General features: G+C 45.7%; 1 long non-coding RNA gene across 1 annotated transcript in view; it reads left to right on the top strand.

The window, feature by feature from the left end:
* Positions 1 to 16,621, top strand: part of LOC147600436 (uncharacterized) — a 759,986-nt gene that overhangs the window by 428,403 nt on the left and 314,962 nt on the right. The gene's annotated exons all lie outside the window — the stretch shown is intronic.

Here is a 16,621-nt window from a genome sequence, read left to right as displayed (position 1 = left end):
TGTCTTCTGGCGTATTTGCTCTTTCAGTGCTCAGGGTTCACAGGCTACTGCACCCTCCCCAAACCCTCTCCCACCCGTGCTGGAGGGCTATAAATTATAACAACCTTCAATGCATTCAGCTGTGGTCCCGTCCATCATCTGTGCGTGGCATTAACCCTGTGAAACTTGGTCACCCAGATCTGCGTTTCCCAAGCTTTGAATCCTTATCCATCGCTAAAGCCCCTCAGACAGCCGAAGAATGAAGCGCGTACAGCAGCCGGCATTTCTAAAGGAAACTTGATGGCTTTCTGACACCCGACACATGCAATTCCCAACAGAGTTAATTGAGGCTAATTCCTCAAAGGCTGAGATGAGAATATCCCCATAAATTATGTTCCTGCTTCATTCCAGACAAGGATGGCATGAATGCATTACACGCAATCCCCCAATTTACAGTATTAAAACCAGCAAGTCAATCAAGGAGACAGCATAAAGTCACTTGAAAGCTGAAATTCATTTTCAGCCTCGCTCCTTCCGTGCTGCAACCTGAAAGACTGATTTTCAGGGGCATCTTACATATTTCCAGGCACAGCAGGACACATTCAGCAAGAGGAGCCTCCTCCATGGATGCGATGTGTTTGGTGCAGCACAGCCCCTGTTTGGGGGATTTTGCCGGGGTGCAGGTTTTCTAGGCCATTATTGAGGTAGCTTTTCAAAGATGTCTCTAAAGACCTTCAGGTTTCCAAGACATAAAGAAAAACAATGGAGGACCGAGGGCCATCGCAGAAAGCCAGGACTGATTTTTGGGGAGGGTCCGCAGACACGGACACACGAAATCTAACCTATAACACTGCCACTGCCAATCCGCTCTCATTAGCAGAGAGTTATTTTTAAATCCTGTGGTTTTTGGACACAATACTAACAGTAAGTTATTTTTAAATGGCAGTTTAAAGAAATAAGCACATTTTGTGTGCCACTCATGTCACTCTTTTAGGGACTAAAATATAATTGAATTGTACTGTAGGGATTATGCAAATTAAAGCCAGATTCAATAAAAACTGCCCAGCTTCTGTGCCGCTCAAAGTCAGAAAGACTGAAAATACATTTCTGGGAACATTTACCGCCTTGCAGAAGCTCTGGAGATGTAAAAGTTGGAAATGGTTTGAGCTGTGGCCTATACCCAGTTAATTATTTATTATAAGATGCGTGAGTGCTTCATGTTGGATACTGGGAAAATAAACATCCATGAAGCAAAGGTGGAAAGCTTAGCCCAGATCAAACAGAAAGCCTGTGACAGAACCAGGATACTGCGAGTCCCATCACGGCTTGACCCCAAAGCCGTACTATAACCCGATACAGACTAAAGAATAAGACTTCAGCATCACATGCCACATTATAAATGATCCATAGGGCAACACTACTACCTCACTTCTTCATTTATAAGGTATCTTAGACATGCAGTATTTGGCAATTAATGTTTGCACCAAGTTCAAGCCCAGCTATGGTGAATCAGCAGTAATTCTCACTGACTTCCACGGACTTTAAGGGCCCAGGGAGACCTTAACAACTGTCTCACCTGACCTTCTGCACAATGTATAACAGTTTCTGTCCCAAGCCCATAACTCCTGACTGAGCTATGACCCATCCTCAGGGAAATATGCAGACTCAACATAAAGATGTAGAAGATGGAAAACCCAACTTGTCCTTGAATCACCGTTCCAAGGTTAGTTGCTTTCCTTGCTCCGAGTCCTCCAGGTCTAATTAAGCTGACTCTCATTCCCATTGTAACCTTTTCTGCTAGAATGAAGCATCACCTCCTATTAGACATTTCTTCAATACACAGGTACTCCAAGACCACAATCAAGTCATCTCCTAACCTCTTTGATCGGCTAAACCAGGAGCATTGCTATACATAATATATTCACCACGGGCTGCATTGTAGGTCTGTACACGCCGTGATGCTGCTGCTCTCTTGCCACAGGTCAGCTGAGGTTCAGTAAATGTCCACACAAATGCCCTTCTCCCAGAACTAACACTGGATCATCTTTATATCTATAACACAGCTCAAGAGCAGCGATAAACTCATATAAATTCTTCTACTTTCCTCTGTTTTGGAGAGAGTAATTAATGAATTAAATGCTCAGCTCAAGAAGTGTTAAATGCACTGACACAGCATCCCAAATACATTTAAATAAAGTAATATTTACCTATAAGAAAACATAACGGTGATTTAAACACAGTTCTTAAGGATTCAATGGTAAAAAATCGTGTTACCAGTTCAAACTCACAGAAAAGAACCTACTTTAGGGAAATCCATTTTCATTTCTATAAATGAAAGGCTGGAAAAATATTGTTCGTCAATGATACACGAGCAATATAAAGTTCTGTTCCTCTATTCCACCCGAGAGATAACGTTAATCCTTTTGATTTATTCACAGCTCCTTAACTAATACTGTAATAAATGGTATTGACAATTGAACTCACTTCTGTAAGAAATTCACTGTGTTTGCAGCACCTACAGTAAGAAATGCCTTCACGCTCCTGACAGGAGATCTAAATAAAATTAAAGAGCTGAGAACAAAGGCTGTAGAAAAAGCAGATAGGCAGAGCAGAGCTGATTAGGAAACGTGACTTGCTTATATGGGGGTAATTTTTATATACATCTGAGGCAGTACACTGCACATAAAGATGTTGAGGGATGTTCTTGGGTTTAAACACGTGAATCTTCAGTGCTTTGCCTCCCAACATAGAGATGGCTGACCACCACAGAGCGCTGCCTTTGAAAAGGCTGGCAAAGATCCGCATCTGTTTAATCTTATTAAAATACAGAGCACTTTAAAGATATTATCCCCAGTGACTTACGGATGGCTCAATTGGTGCTACAATCTATGCAAGGCTTTGAGTGATGAAACTGTATGAGCTCCTGCCTCGTCTCTCCTCTTCAAAACGGTTGCAGAGGTTACTGCTATCACTGGCTCATCAGCGCTCAAAGGAAATACTTTCAGAAGCAGAACTAGAAATGTCTCCTCTTGCATTACCAGCGTGTAATTAGGGGAAAACTGCATTCCTTTCAGCTGTACACACAAAGTCACACAAAGCGTTTTCTAGAAATGGACTTAACTAGGGTCAGACAACAGCAATCAGCTATAACTCACTCAAGAGCATTCAAAGGAATTAATACCGATTACAGGTTATGAGCTAATTTAGCCGTTCTTCTGAAAAAAAAAATAAAAAACCCCGCTCTTGTTAAAAAGAGAGCACCTGGCACAACAGAGCACTGCCAGCCTGCCACAAAGAGCCGTCTATTACACCCCTGCGGTGTGCACGAAGCAAATCCACAGCATCAGCAATAGCTCAGGACGAGGCACCAACCCAGAACCAAATTCCTACCATTTAAATACTGACCTATGATTATTCTCAGGCGACAGTAGCAAAAAGCAGCCTAAGGTTTGATTGCTGAAAGAACATAATATTACACAATTGCAAGACAATAATTATAATGATTCTGAACTGCCAGGGCTTTGGCAACTTCCCTTTAAGCTACATGCTTTAGAAAGAGGGAAAATGTGGGCTATATCTGAAAAAAAAATGAAATCCTCTCCTGCTTGGGAAGCGCGGGAGAGGGAGAGGTGCCTGTGCTGTGCAGCACAGCCGCCTTTGGCTTCGCCCAGCAACAGGAAGCCCACATGCGCCGGCAGCTCCGCTAGCGCAATCAGCAGGGTAAATTGTCAGCTTTAACGGTTTTGAAGTGTCTTCCAGGCAAGCTACCTTGTAATGAAACCACATTTGCTCTCAGCTAAACTCACAGTCCCACACAATGGGACCACCAGGAGCCACAGCTCAACCGGCATTTGTTCAGTTGTCCTTCAAAAAGTGTTAAGCAATTTGTGTTTGTACCCTGCTATTTATTAAAGCTGGTTGAGGAAGGAGGAGGATTCAGTGCCTGCTTCAAATCATTCCCCCTAGAAATGGTCATTTTTACCCATAATGAAAATAAAGGATTCCCAGTGCCAGGAGGGCATAGCTCAAGTCAGAGTAATCCCTCTAGAATCTCCCTGCGAGGTGACAAAAGAACAGGAGTTTTTCTGAGTAAAGGGGGAATTCTCAGCACAGTTGTCATCTCTCTGCTCCGTGGAAGGCTTTTTAGTGTGCAAGGAGAGGAACAGCTCAGCACAAACAGCAAGAAATGGAGATACTCACTCCCAGCACGACATGACATTGCCTGGAAAACTTGCAGAGGGAGGTCTTGTTACAGAAAATGTTAATATTTTAGTGGATGGCAGAAAGAAAACACAAGCCATAGTGTTTACAAATGAAGAGCTGCCCAAAATATTTCAGTCCTTCAATTTTATTTTAACAGGGCTGGGATGCTGAAGAAGGCATGTTGCTGTTTCTAAGGAATGTGACCTGTTCTGCAGAGATGTAAATCAGAACTAAAAGGGAGGGCGATGCAATATTTTCAGCCACCCATGGGATTTATCCCATCGACTTTCCTCAGAGCTCAATAGTAGAGACGGAACAAAGGTGGCCAGGAAATCTGGGACATATTTTACCAGGAAAGATAAGCACAAGAAGCATATGACGGGGAATTAGATGGCCTGAGGTGTGAAAGATGTCTCTGTGAAGTTAAGGACATCTGCGCTGGGGTCCACTGATCAGCCTGGAGGATGTGACACTCCCAAGTGATGGCGAATTGCAGGAAATTTAGCCCGGAGAGTTTCCTGGCCACATCACTGTCACCTCCACAGTCAGAGCATGACCAGACCCAGCTGTGGGTGGTCACCTTGGGATAACGTCATGAGTTACCAGTGATACACAACGGCAGGTAAAAGCAAAACCATACCTGTGACCTGTGAGATTAAAAAAAAAAAGAAAGCTGGGAGGAAATAGAGATTTTTGTGCTTCAGGCAAAAGTACGCTTTGTGGAACTTCAGAAAAAAGAGGTCTGTCTTTATAAGGGCTGCAGTCTGCTTCTCTCCCCATTCTCCAGACAACTTAACCCATTTTTTTCACTTATTTTCACTTGTGTCTCAAGGCCAGAGCCAGCCTGTTCAAGTCCTCTGTCTCCCCACTCATCGTATAGCCAACAGGATAATTTTGCAGCCAGTGTTCTAACTGCTTTACAATCCCTAATAAAGATTTAGACCGTTCTCTGCTTCACCTCCGTGACGATGTGGCAGGCTCTGCCAAGAGGAAATCTTCAAAGGACTTTGCATCATTCATAAGAAAGTTGCAGCACCCAGCCAGATCTGGACTTGGGATCTCCCTCTGTGAGCTCCACTGTGTGAGCAGCCCCCGGTTATTCCTCCCTTCTGCTGCTGCCTGGGGAAGACCTCACACTCCTGATACTGTTTTTGCTACAGAAGAGTGCTTGAGAAAACAAGCTGTAGGGTGTCCCAGACCTCCCAGCTCCCCATCCCATGCCTTCCGCAAAAATCTGGACTTTCCAGATAGGTTGTGAAGCTGCTGCAACATCCTTTTGCGAGACGAGCGCACAAACTCAAATCTGAGGCAGATCAAGGAATCACCCTACACAGATGCCTCTTTCCAAATACCTCGTGCTATCGTCCAAGTCTTTTAACTGAGTCCAGCGTCCTCTTGGTGATTACCCAAGGCTTCGTTAGACATGCAAATGAGACACTCATCTAGGATCTTCTTAGATGAGGACTTTGCGATGTGCTGCCTGCCTTTCAGTGACAATGCTTTTTTTTTTTTTGCTCATACTGGAGACTTGCTGAGTGTGCATAGGAGAGTAAGCGCTCACAAACCAGGGTTTTGAGGAGCTGACAGCATTCCCAACTGACGGCACACCAGCCCGCCTGTTCAGCGAAACCACTGTGAAGAGCAGCGAGGAGCAGGCAGGCAGCCAACGGAGATTGCTGCCTCCTGTGCTCGTCCTCACCTTCCTTTCATCCTGCAACCTCACTTACCCTTCTGACCAAAGCTGTAGGCTTCAGGCTGAGGCTGGCTGCCTGTTTGTAAGTTATTACTCCTAAAAGGGGCTTTGGACACTGGTACAGTGCAGGGTAAGAAAGAAAGTGCAGTCACCACTTCGGAATCTGCATCTAACACACCCAGTAGTATCTGAAGCACTGGATTATCCCAACACTCACGCTAAGAACTAGTTTTCCAGCTAACTGCTGAGAAATGTTGACATTTTGAAACACATTCCCTGACGGATTATTGCAATCAAGTTGTGGGCATGGCACTATTTAGTAGGATTTATTAGGTGCTGCAATTTCAAAAAGCTTAAACGTCATCAATGAATGAAGCAGGCAGTTATTAGGTAATAACTTAGACCCACTAAATATTCACTCTCTGCCTGTATTATTCCTTCCCCTACACAAACATTTTGTGATTTTAAAATGCTTTGATAGGATGAAGGTATTCTGCAGCTGTAGGAATGGGAAAAGAAGGGATCAAGGGAGATAGTAGGGGAAGAGCAAAAGCTCAGAGTAACTCCTGGTCAATCAGCAGCTCAAAGGCTGAAACTGCCAGATCCATCCTGGAAGTGAGCTTTTGCGAAACAGCTTCCTGGGACAGGGCCTTTGCAAGTGCCAACAGCACTGGAGAATCCACTGACCTGCCAGCAGCCAAGGAGCAGCAGCTCTCGCCCAGGGTGATGAGAGAGCCTGCAATCCCAGTTGCTCTGCGCGGGCAGCAAGAGCCGCACGCCCAGCGCTATGCAGAGCAGCTCATTTCAGCCCCCAGAGCAGCACAGCCTGGCCAGCATGATGCTATACCCACACAAATAAACCTTGCTCGATGCACCTATATTCTGCTTGTTCCACAGCCAGTTCATCTCTCCACTGTGCAGCACCAACTTGCTCCAAAAGACCAATACTTACATTTTTAGAGTCCAGGATGGGCTCCTCCATCCTACATTTGAGCATTATTTCCACATGCTGCTGTGTTTTGCTAAGCCATTCTGTTCATTTCCAGGAGGATCCCACGGGGTTAAGGAATTAGCCTGGGGCATGGGAAAGTTGAGCTTCATTCCTTGATCTGCCAAAGAAACCCCAAGTGCCACTGGGCATATCACTCAGCGCCTGCACTTGGGTCTCCTAACTGTAAAATAGGGATAGGAACCCTGTGAGGGTGTTGGCAAGAAGATAAAACGTATTACCATCTGGGAGGTGTTGCGACGCTGTGATAAGAGGGGCCATGCAAGAAACTTAGATAAACTGTTTCAAAACTCTCAGCTTTTTGGTGCTTTCTCTTCTACACTTGGTGCACTCTGTGATTTCACACAGCCAGCTTCAGTCTTGTTTGCTCACAGCTTCCTAAGCGCTAGATTTCCAGCCCAAATAACAGGTCTTCCCTCAAATTGCAAAAGGTCGTGATCTTCACAGTGGCAGTTTGCACTCCACGTTTTAAAGGGAGTAAGCAGAAATCTCCATAGCTCTTCAAGGCCAGCGGACCCAAGGCTTTACACTTTGAGCAAGAGAACATCTTGTCATTTCCCAATGTTATCTCATCGACTACGACAATCACCCTCAGAGAACACCACTAAGTGAAGCCTTTTCCAGAAACGCTACATCTCCAGTGATTGCAAGCTCTGTTTTGCCCATCAGCACTCCAACAGACTTTTTAGAAGCAGGAGGAAAAATTACAGATCAATCATTCCCCAAAAGCCCTAGAAAAAGAAACTCAGTCGTGTCAATACTTTCTAGGATCGGTGGTTTAAGCTTTCATAGACACTGAAGAACTACGAGATGACATGAAGTCACTGCAGGAAGATGCAAACAACCCATGAAAAAAACATTGCATTTCAAAAGATAGGGTGCTTCTAAGGCCACGGCATTCTAAACAAAATTATCTGATGCCAGCACTGTTTATTTGGTGTCTGAGGTCTCACATGCAGGGCAGCCACAGCTTATCAGAGAAGAGTTGTCACCCATTTAGAGAGAAGCTTTAAGCTAACAAATGCCTGCACTATGGAGATACCAACCACATGTGAGAACAGGGCTGATCGTACTCATTTTCCGCAAGGGAAAGCAGCTGCCAGCACCACGACCTCCTTCCTCAGCATTAATGCCAATCAAACAGCATGAGGAACAAATAGGTGAGCCAAGCAGGAGTCCTAACATCAGTATTCCAGTTATCCAGTGTGCATATATACACGGCTAAACACTTAATAGATTCCCTAACTTCAAAGCACCACGTTACCTGGCTGAATTAACACCCAATTCCACCCTATTAGAGGATGCTTAAGAGAGTAAGAAGCTTTCAGTCATGTTCAGCATTACGGTTGTCATGCACACTGTGGCATGCTGCACAGAAATCCAGAAAACTATGTAAACAGTTTTTTTCAGTTTCTGAAATGACTTTGTTGACGGGCCAATGTCATTCTGCAGGTTCACAGAACATCAAATACCCTTCTGTCCCTTGGAGAACCTGTGAATTACAGTTAAGTAAGCCCTAGTAGCTTGCTCCTTGACATTAACCATGGAATTGTGTTGACATGTGAAGAGCCGACTCATGTTGTGTTGCTCAGCATTTACCCTGTGCCAGCCGGGAGCATGCTTGGATAATTCTGTCTAAGTAGTTACAAAAACAGCAGAACTCAGGAGAAGAGGCTGCTGCAAAATTTGGCACCACTCCACTTCAACAGCTAAAAGCTTCCATCTGGCATTCAAAACAGGCAGGTGGAAAATTATCCAGGGACACACCATCATGTTCTGCCTGAACAAAGGCAAGAGGGACTAGAAAACCACTTTGGACAGTAAGTCAATTTAAATCTAAGTGTTTTTCCATCAATCCTCCAGTTTTTCTGGAAGATGCACAAGCTGTTCCGCTGTGGAAGAGACCTGTGTGTCTGAGGTTTCGTGTGGGGCGTTAATTTACGTTTTCCTTCTCACTCGGTGGGATTCAAAGGGAGCCCAGTTTGTTTTGCTATGCCAGCCTGTCGCTCTATTCCACCAGGCCTCCGATGCAAATAAAATCACCCAGTGGGTTTGTAAGGTCTGCTCACAACAGTGTTATAACTAATTACCCACAAATGCCATGACGATGCTAAGCAGAGCGTGCTCTGAACTTCATCTCACCTGACATCCAAAAAATTAACACCGCATTATGAACACCGATCCCCAAGGTCGACTCCTCTCGTGATGAGAGGAGTCTCACGTAACAGGAGACACATCAGATGTAGTTCTTCCATGGTACGATCTCCACACTCAATACTCTACCAACCTCACAGGTTGCAAAGAGTCAGCGAGCATGTCAGTGCTTCTGGTATCACCATGTCCATTAGGAAGACGTATTAGGCTTTATGATAAACAAACAGGCTTTGGTACAAGGAGCCGTATTTCAATTACTTAAGCCCTAATGCTAAACTTGGTCTGTTTCAGAAGGAAGATAATGCAGCACTCACAGAGTACGTTATCCTTGCTTTTCAGTAGCCATAGATAAGTATCATTATGTCACTGTGAAAAAATGCACTCAATTATCCCGCGTTGTTATTACTTAATCTGCGTTTCAAAAAAAAGCTTTAGACTGAAAAGATGATAGATAAAGGCTAAATATTGCAGATAAAGGCATTGCTTCACTGAACATACGCTGTAAAAGCATGAGCTGTGGTTGCACACATTTAAATGAACCAGCACATTCCCACATTGGCAGAATCACAGCTGCAACAGAAGCTTGCACAAGAAGGCAGTTGGAGCGCTGAAAGCAAAATGCAGAGGTAGGCTGGGGAAGGAGCCTGCTTCATGTGGGAGAGAGGCTTTGGAAAGATTTCCGTAAGGCTTGGAGTGAATATCCTCCCCAACGCAGGGAGAGTGGGTCCCTGCTAAGGTATGCCCAGGCGCCCACTGCATAAGGCATGACTGGAGGTGATGGTCCAGCCTGAGGCTTTCTCAAATGGGAAAATAAGCTGTATTCAGAAGAGCACAGCCACCGGATTGTCATCCTCCACACAGTCACCGGCATGAGGTAGCAGGACTCTTACTTTGGATACCCATGTTTGGATTACAGCTGCAACCCCGTGTCAGTGCTGTGTACTTTAATGGTCTCGGAAAATGGGTCTGGTGCTCCGAATTGACGACAAATTGATTGAAACCAGATGTCGTGAAAAATGCCTTTTCCAAGTTCAATGGCACATGAATGGTCTTAGCATGCCCCTGGATAATCTGACTTCTGTGCCCCAGTCTGCTGCAATAAACTAATTGGGAGGATAATATTTTGTCTCTGCGTTGTGAACTCCTTGGGGAAAGGAGCTTTTTAATTGCATACACAGCCCACGACCTGGTAGGCTCTAAATGTCACAGGATAACGTGTAAAGTTAAAGTGGGACCTCAGCTGAACAGCCTGAGCTCATGTTACTGTCTGGATTAGCAAAACTTCAGACTACTAAACCCTCTGTATTCTTCAGGCATTGCTGGGAGTTTGGTTTCTCCCCTGAGCTAAGCTCGTTTTTGGCATAGTCAAAATAAGACAAACAATGCACCATAGGTACAAAAGCACAGAAGTAAAAGCAGCATCAAGGTGGTGTTTGGCCAAGCCGGCAGACACGCTACGGCAATATTGGCTTTGTAGGAGAGCAGAGGTGGCCAGGGCCTCATCCCTTTGCAGGCCTCATCATAACAGATATATTTACACATATTTAGGCTCCACCTAATTAACACACTCTGCCAGCCCCAACCTTGCACTCTTCAGCTTGCACATGCAGAGCAAGACCCCAATTTAGTCAGCTTGTGCTCCCCAAGGCAGATAAAAGTGACCTCAAAAGCCAAGCTTGGTTCGTGGACTGCCATAACACGGTCCCTAGGAGGATGATGGATTGATCCTGTTTACCTTCGGCACTGCAAGGCATTTAACATCAGGCTGGGAGAAGCGCGGCTTTGTAGTTGTTATTCTAATGGACTTCAAGACGGAGCTATTTGTTTAGGAGCATGATAAGACTTTTCAGACCACTGGCTCCCCAGGCAAGGCTCTGAAAGCCTACCTCAGCACACACAAAGTCACAGCCCTAAATATGTAGAGTTATTACTGAGAAAACCTGTTCCTGTTATATTTCCCTGTCAAAATCACAAAATGCCCAACCAATCCTACAGCATTCAGCTCACACCTATCCCAAAAACTGGGGGAAGAAGCCTGCAGCTAAGGTACGGAAGAGAAAATGTTGAGAGCAGACTCTCCTGGTGACTAATGCAGCTGAGATAAACATCTAGATGCTCGCTAAAACATACAGTATCACAGGTAGATTAAAGGCTCCTTTGGACATTTTGCAAGCAGCCAGTGACTCCTACCCAGCCATCTGCTCAGAAAGGGCCTCCGACTTGTCAACCAATCCATTTCCCGCCAGTGCCACAGGCTGGGTGATACGGATCTCTGCTGCGTTTTGTTATGAGAGCTTTGATGTAGGAGTCTCAGCTGCAGCGGCAGCCCCCTTTAGGGAACAAAGCCATGGTTTAGCCAGACTCTTCACCAGTTGTCCAGGTATTAGGTTTTTTTTTTCAGCTTCGGTGCAACCCCATCACTAACCTTTTCCTGTGACCTTTGGCAGGGAACCTTCTGCTGGTGGCCATCTGCGCCCTCCCCTCTTTTCTTTTAAAGCATTCACCTGAGCATTTGCAGCAAGCCAATTACACACACACACTGGTTTGCATCAGTCACAAAAGCTGTAAGCCTCCAATTAACCGCCTCATGCCTTTTAATGATACAACGCTAAACAAGGAAGAGAATTAGAGGGAACATCCTCAGAAGTGGTTTGCAGCAGGACAGAGCAGTCTTTATTATTGTTTATATTAGGGTAGCACCTAGGAAACTCAGCTAGAGGCTGTGAAAACAAATAGAGAACTTGGGGAATTAATTTAACACGGAGAATTTATAGTCTATAGGACAAGACAGAGTAGGTGGATGAGGTGTAGTGTAATGAGGAGAACACAATGATTTTCTAAGGATCAGAATAACCTGCCAGCATCCTTCACTCGTCACTGCCAAGTTCCTGTATCCTCCCTCCTCGACACCACTTCAAGACCGTGAATGCTGGCAGAGGGCTCAAGTACTTCTTCAACTCCCAGAAGACCCATCCTGCAAAGCGGAGTGGAACGCGTTGTCTCTTTCTTGAAAAGATAGATAAAGATACTGCACCTGCTCAGAAGGATTCAGGCAAAACAGCATTTCAGAGGAATTCACCAATTCAGCAAAATCTCAAGAAGGTGAGTCAATTTTGCCCAGGTTCCCAGGTTCTGAAACTCTCAGAGGGCTCCAAACATCAGAAACCTGCTGAGTTTCCTGCCTGGTCACCCATCTGGTTCCTCCACCGTTCAGGTTTCCAGGGCCCTGGGGCAGCCTGCTACCAAAGAGGCTGCTTCGCGAGAGGGGATTTCACTGCTCCCACACTTCCCAGTTTGGGGTGTCCCAGGAGTTAAATCATCTCAGGGAGGAAACACAAGAGCATCTACAGATGATTTGAGGGCTGGACCACCTCTGCTGTGAGGACAGGCTGAGAGAGTTGGGGCTTTTACAGCCTGGAGAAGAGGAGGCTCCGAGGAGAACAGCCTTCCTGTACCTCAAGGGGGCTACAGGAAAGACGGGGAGAAACTCTTCAGCAGGGCCTGTTGAGAAAGGACAAGGGGTAATGGCTTTAAACTGGAAGAGGGTAGGTTTAGATCAGACATAAGGAAGAAATTCTCTACTATGAGGGTGGTGAGGCACTGGCACATGTTGCCCAGAGACGCTGTGGATGCCCCATCCATGGAAGTGTTCAAGGCCAGGTTGGATGGGACTTTGAGCGACCTGGTCTAGTAGAAGATGTCTCTGCTCAGGGCAGGTGAGTTGGAACTGGATGATCTTTAGGGTCCTTTCCAACCCAGACCATTCTATGACTCTATGGAGAGCCCATGAAAAGCAGGGGAGAGAATCAGCGCTCCAGAGATCACCTCTTGAGACAACCCACAGTGCAACGCACAGGTTCACTATTCCTTTTTGCAGAATTTCTACCTGGCTGAGTTTTGCACCACTTCAGAGGGAATGCCGCCTAATGTTATCAAAACTGAACTCTTTCCCAAAACAGAATGATCTTTTAAAACCCATTCCTAGCAGACACCCTCACAGAATAGCTGTAGCCATTTCCCCCTCAACAGCAGCCTCTGCATATCAGTCCTGTTTCAGCTGCTCTCAGGGCAGAGGCAGAGTGCTCTATATCCTGTACAGCCCACCAGAAACACCGCAGGGGTACACAAATCTGTCAAATCTAAATTACCTGGTCTGGAAGGCAGATGATACAAACTATCTTACAGTCCTGTGAGCTCCCCAAGGGAGGAGAGTGAGGTAAAATCTCCAGAATTTATCTATCAGCTTCTAATGGAAATGCTTGATCTGCCTGAGGACCACACACCTGATATTGCAAGTGACTACAGTGTCGTGGGCTGGTCCCAGGGCTCCATCAGACTCACAGATAAAGGAAATAGGGAAAAAGGAAAACATTCACTTGGAAAAGTCACTGCCTAAATGACATTTTTTTCTGATTTGCTAGAAAATATCGGGGACAGATTTTGGAAAGATTGAGATGAGGCAATACCAAAACAAAATGGACTGAAGGATATTTAAAGTACATGAGAGGTTTCTTGTTCTGCTTCAGGTAACACTGGACATCTCTCGCTGCTCATGGACCAAGAGGTCAGTGCTCATGGACCAAGAGACAGCAGCAGCAGCTGCTGTGTACAGACACCTTTGCTCACCCCGTTCAGTCACTAATTTTATCTATTCTATGAGAAACACGCTTCCAGAAGCCTGTGTTCTTCCCAAAGACATACCTGCCATGTGTCGAGCAAGCACAGAGGTCTGGCTCCGTGGGACGCAGCCGGGTGTGCTGTGAAAGCTGAGAGCTCCCGAGCACGCTGTGGGGAAGTTCTCCTGGGAAACATCTGTGGGAGACACTGACACCAGCTGTAGGGTTATGTGGGGCTTGAGCAACAAACCATCTGTCAAGACCTGCTTATTAGGATGTTTACTCACAAAACTGGCCTTTTCATCAGTGCACTGTAAGTGTTTTCTGAAAGCAGCCCTGACCACCAAGAAAACGGTCTGGGTATCAATCAGCAGGAACAAGAATGGATCCAGCAGCCAGAGGAACCAGTTTCAAGCACAAGGACCAGCAACATTTTTCCCAGCTTCACAGCTCCCATTTGTCCATTTTGCTACCCCCTCCTAACTGTAGATCAGTAAATTATTTGGGGTTTTAGATTAGTATCAATAAGGATCCTTTGGCAGGACAAAGAGCCTTTTGCTTCCTTCCCCCTTGCGAAAGCATTGACTCTCTGCTATACAGTAGGGATGGTGATTTATTATTTTCACTTCTTTTGCTGTGTTTCCTGTCCATATCACGATACTTGTGTTGAGAAGTTAGTAAAAAGGGAAAACACAACAGAAAGAAAACCCAGCTCTCCACTCACCTTTTTTTTTTCTAATATGAAATTCATTGCTTATTTTGTATTTTTGTAATGGAGCTACAAAGTTTACGTAGACCAAAGACCTAAGTGCTGTGCTCTGAATTCATGAGGAACACACCCACAGCTGGATGACTTCAGATGAGAATCAACAGGACAGAGGACAAAAGTTAAACAACCACACTTAAGTGGCAAAGAAGAGGGAAGGAAGGAAGGCTCAGAGCCCCCACATCACCATGTCCATGAGCCCAAACAACCTACCCAGGGTGACAGTAGGCCCTGGGGAAGACACATGTTCCAAATCAAAACTCAATGGCTCAGCAATAAAAGCGTCTCACAGGGCTAAGACCACCCTTCAAGGGCAGCAAGCCTACCGTAGATCAACACAGGAAAAAGAAAGCAGCAGGGACCACAGCAGAGATCACTATCTCCATGGTAGGGAAGGGGAGGGGAAAGAAAGGGAGCTTGTCATTTAACAGTAATAACAAACATTTCTGAGAGTGCTTCCTCCTCTCTCTGCAGGAGCATCTTCACCCTAAGCACTGATGGGCTTCAGGTGGGATAAGTCAGATCCAAACCTCCCAGTTCCGATATCCCTGTCAGAAAAATATCTTGGGGTAGCTGTGGATTATGCAGATACAGGGTTGCTTCAAGGTGTCCTGCACAGTGTTGAAGACAGCGGTGTGTTGCCTCGACGTGTTGGTCCACACAAGCCACTCGGAATGCACCTGTAAAAAATGGATATGTTGCAGATGAGAAGGGATGTTTCCCTTCCTTCCAAGCAACTGAACATCAAGAAAAGCACTATTGTGAGGTGTTTGACAGGAGAAACAAGCCAGAACTTCAGTTTCATTCAGCGCTTGTGCTTTAATGCCAAGCCACAATTTATTTCATTAAGAAGAAGAAAAAAGCAGCAAAGGAAACACTTACCAGGATGAACGTGCTGTCTGCTGTGGCCTGGAGGCATGAAGGTGGCTTGAGCAATAGCTGAGATGGGGATATCCAGGTCAACAGCCAACACTGCCCTTCACCTCATAAGCCACTGGGTGAGATGGCTGCTCGCACGACGCAGTCAGGCGCTGCTCCTGTGCTTGGTGCCATGGCCTTTGCAAGCTGCTCCAACAGGATTTACAGACTGCTCTCTTATCAAACCTGATGGATTTCCTCTCCCACTCTTTTCCCAGCCCTTGCTCTGCACTGGGAGATACACAGCATGGTGCAGCACTGAGGCCTTATGTCTAGAAAGAAAAGGTCATCACCATGATTTTGCCTTCCAAGGCTCTGGATTTTTAGCAAACTCCTACTCTTTCCTGCCTTCACCTTCCCGAGAGAAGAGCAACTTCAGGAAATCATGTCAGTCAAGAGTACAGGAAAGAAAACCGTAATGCGATACAGGTCTAACCCGCAGAAGCAGTGGGAACGTCTCCTTTTACAGTGGGCCCTTCCAAAAGGAAACCAACCCACTGTAAATAATGTGTCTGGGAAGAGAAGACAAACTTTTAACCCTTCCCTTGCCTCTACTGTTTGCTTAGTCAAGCTGCAGCTTCCCTTGAAGCCACACAAAGTCATCCTCTCTACGTTTCCTAGCTCTGTTCTCCAGCTCTAGGTAGCCCAGAGATCCCACTGTTTTACTAATCCCACTGCCTGAAACTGAGATTCAAGATTAGCCAGGCACATGAAAGAGTGGTGCTCCAGGCCCCACAGGTTTGGTGTCTGTGCCTGCATCGTTCTCCCAGCTCCACTTGGACACCCAAGGAAGGGAGCAAATGCGGAAAGGGTCATTCCATCTCTTCCCGAGTGCCGTTCCCAAAGTTCTGCTATTAATATAGGGCACAAGCAGATTCACACTTATGTATCTCTAAGCATTTTTAGCTCAGTGTCCTCAAATAAATACAACAAATACCAAATGCATCTCTTCCTTTAAAAGCACTTCTTTCTATTACTGCTCAAAGCATGGACCCAAAATACTGCTTCTCCCAAGTTCAGATTAACAATTTGACTCAAGTTTCACCATACAGTGTCTGGCTCTTACGGGAGAGCGGGGCATCTTTCCAACATTAGCCAAGAGAAGTCACTGGGGCAGCTTGTAGAAAGAGACAGAGGACGCTTGCAAAGACAAGCTTAGAGACCTTGATCCACCAGCATTCCTGAGCACGGGCTTAATTCACCCCAACCACGAAGTACCCAAAGCATGTGCTGAAATGCTTCGCTGAGTAAGAACGGGCTCAATCACATGCTTAAACACTTAC

Source organism: Chlamydotis macqueenii, chromosome 5, assembly GCF_036417535.1.
Source record: "Chlamydotis macqueenii isolate bChlMac1 chromosome 5, bChlMac1.mat, whole genome shotgun sequence".
Lineage (NCBI taxonomy): Eukaryota > Metazoa > Chordata > Aves > Otidiformes > Otididae > Chlamydotis > Chlamydotis macqueenii.
This window is presented reverse-complemented; position numbering and strand designations above follow the sequence as displayed.